The following is a 3,465-nucleotide window of genomic DNA, read 5'->3' as shown; positions in this document are numbered from 1 at the left end:
AATTGGTCAGTTTTGGTCCTCCATATATCACTTCATATTTCCAGGCTGGAAACGGAGGGATGTCATCAGATTGTTGTGATCTGATAATGACTTATCTCATTGTGGACTTTGGTCTTTGCCTCACAGTTGGTTTGATGAGAAGCTTCAGTGTCACTTTGTGCTGTAAAATAAAATGAAATGAGATTTTCATATTTACCATATGCCTCATGATGAATCTTAAGGAACACTTTAGTGAATTAGTATTTTCATTATTTAAATTGGTAAGTACATAAGACAAATTAGAAAAGCACAAACTCTAGTATCCATCACTAGATCCTGTATTGTCACTGTTGAAGGACAGCCACATTTAAACATGACTCACTCATTTAAACAGTGACGGAGCGCCATAACGCACTCCGATGTGACCAACACTCTCCGCGCGCCATGACGCACGGGTCCCAGTCTGTGGAAAGCCACCCAACGCTGAAATGCCCTCATGTGGAGGCGACCGAGACGGATTGCGAGGATGGCAGAAGCACATCAGTCCCAGTAGTAAGATATGATCTGATTTGAACAGATTTGGATGAAAGAGTGCCAGACACGCTCTGAAAATCTGTATTCACTCCGCCGAGAGTCGCGCTCTGAAAGACACCGAGTCCAGACACGCCAGAGAACCGGGGAGGGAGGACGGCAAACTGAAGTCTTTACCCCCGCCAGATGGTGCTCAAAACCCAGGGTGGTGCCGCGAGCGCGTTCCATTCCTCCCTCTGAAGGAGAGAGGGAACCCGCTAACCACAGCAAGAGCCGCCGTCTATGGTGCTGACGAGGCGGGAGTGGATTTTATGCTTATTTATTGATTCCACAGTTTACATGCATGCTTTTATAAATATTTTTTCTTTTATTTATTTGCATGATTTTATTTATAATGATTTTGTTTGTAAGACATAAAAAGTCACAAAAACGTCATAGTATAGTAAGGCATAAAAACATAGTATAATAAGGAATGAAAAGTCATGAAAACTTCATAGTACTGTAAGGCATAAAAAGTCACAAAAACGTCATAGTATAGTAAGGCATAAAAACATAGTATAATAAGGAATGAAAAGTCATGAAAACTTCATAGTATTGTTTGGCATAAAAAATCATAATAACGTCATAGTATAGTAAGGCATAAAAAGTCATAAAAATTAGATAGTAAAGTAACTCATAAAAATGTCATAATATAGTAAGGCATAATAAAGGCATAAAAATGTCATAATTTAGTAAAGTATAAAAAAGTCATGATATTAGTGAGGCCTGAAAACGTCAAAAAACATAGTATTGTAAGGCATAAAAACGTCAGAATAACGTGATAGTATACTAAGGCATAAGAAATTCATATTTTAGTGAGGCATAAAAATGTCAACTAACGTCATAGTATTGAAAGGCATAAAAATGTCATAGTATACTATGGCAAAAAAACGCCAAATAAACGTCGTAGTATTAAGGCATAAAAATGTCAAATAACGTCATAGTATAGTGAGGCCTAAAAACGTCAAAAAAGTCATGGCATAAAAGGTCATAGAACAGTAAGGTATTAAAACAGCAAGGCCTAAAAATGCCAAAATACGTCACAGTACAGTCAGGCATAAAAATTATAGTAAGGCATAAAAAGGTCAAAAACGTCAAATAACATCATTGCATAGCAAGGTATAAAATATCAGTATAGTAAGCATAAAAAAGTCATAGTATAGTAAGACGTAAAACTGTCATTATATAACTCTTCCTCCTCCTCAGAGCAGTGATCCTGGCCTCCTCTTCCTCCTCTAGAACTGGTAAGCTTCCTAAACTGCTCTTTAATTGCCTCTCTGTGTTGAGCCTGGACCTTAATGTGTTCTGCTGTTTGATCAAAGTTCCTTTAACTTCTTCAAATAGCTGCAGTTTTTTGGAAAAGCTTTCAGGGTTTTCTGAAATTTGTTTTTGCGTTCCTGTGCAACTTCAATCGATGGGTCTAAATCTGTAGTTGTTGTGTGCTTTTGAATCTCTGCAGACAAGACAAACTGGTGGCTGATCGTCCAGACAGAAGATATTGAGTTTCTCAGGAGTGCAGATGCAGAGAGACTCAGATCCTGTTAAAACGTCTGATCTCTCTCCAATAGAAAGTCTCACACAGGTTCTTTAACGCCAAACTAACAGGTCGTTCTTTTAGTAGAGATTTTTCCTTACAAATTGGACACTCACGTTTGTTTCTTTTTTCCATCACTCCTCAGACAGTCTCTACAGAAGCTGTGGCTATAAAATGTCATAAGGCATAGAAACGTCATCGTATAGTAAGGATAAAAGTCATAATATAGTCAGTCCTTAATTAACCCAATCTGCATGTGCGGGGTTCGAACCCTGTAACGCGACAGTACAGTATAGTAAACGTCATTTGTATGTAAGATAAAAAGTCATAGTATAGTAGGGTGTAAAAAAACGCCATAGTTAAGTATAAAGTATAGTAAGGTATAAAATTCCTAAACAGCAGGCCAAAGAATATAATCAATATCTCTGTTTGTGAAATTTAAGATGATAAAGCAGCGCCTTAAAGTAAGTTAAGTAAACAAGGAGACAATTAACGTTAACACCAACCACCTGTGCGGAGGGACACGTTAGCTACCACTGGTGTGTCTCACAAATAACGGGCGGCTAGCGGCGTCAAACGTCAACAAACCCACACAAAACTAAAAGAGACGTGGGTAGAACAAAACCGCACCGTTATAAGTGTTTGACAACTTCAATATCATCACTTAAACATTTGAATTGTGTCGGCGCCACTTACCTCCTCAACATCAAGGAACGAATGTATGTTCAGCTTAGTTGCCACCGTCAAACGTCAATGCTTTCGCGCCATGCGCACACAAGCCCACAGTTAGGCGATGTTGCTCAAAGGAAGAAAAAATAAATAACTGAAATACATCTAGAATTTATTTAGCGCTCACAAATTCACTGAAAATTTGGTTGACAATTAATCGTCTTTTTTTTTTTTTTTTTTTTTAACAAAAATGCCAAAAATGCACTGGTACCAGGTTCTCAGATGAGAATATTTGCTATTTTCCTAGTTTTCTATCACAGTCAGTAAAGTCATTCAGTCAGTTGTTTGGGTTTTGACTGTTGGTCAGAGAAAGGGGAATAATAAGGTCATTTTCATTATTATCTGACATTTATTCACTGAACAATAAGTTAGTTATTACAAAAAAATAATTGTTGACCTATTGATAATGAAAGTAATTGTTGACAATAAGCCTAATCTTTTTTACTTTACTACTTTGCCTACTTTTCTGTAGGTTAATTAAGTGAAGCGGTTTGATGAAACACATACAACAAATGAAATCAACATAAATTAAAACAGTTAAGGTCATAAAACACAGTCCCTCTACAAGAGGGCCACAAGATGGAGGAGGGCCCAATGTAGTTGATATCTACTTCAGTGATGCTAATTTTAACAACAAGTGATTATTCAAAGTG

The sequence above is a fragment of the Seriola dumerili genome, unplaced genomic scaffold (genome assembly GCF_002260705.1).
Source record: "Seriola dumerili isolate Sdu_G_001 unplaced genomic scaffold, Sdu_1.0 BDQW01000066.1, whole genome shotgun sequence".
NCBI lineage: Eukaryota > Metazoa > Chordata > Actinopteri > Carangiformes > Carangidae > Seriola > Seriola dumerili.
This window is presented reverse-complemented; position numbering follows the sequence as displayed.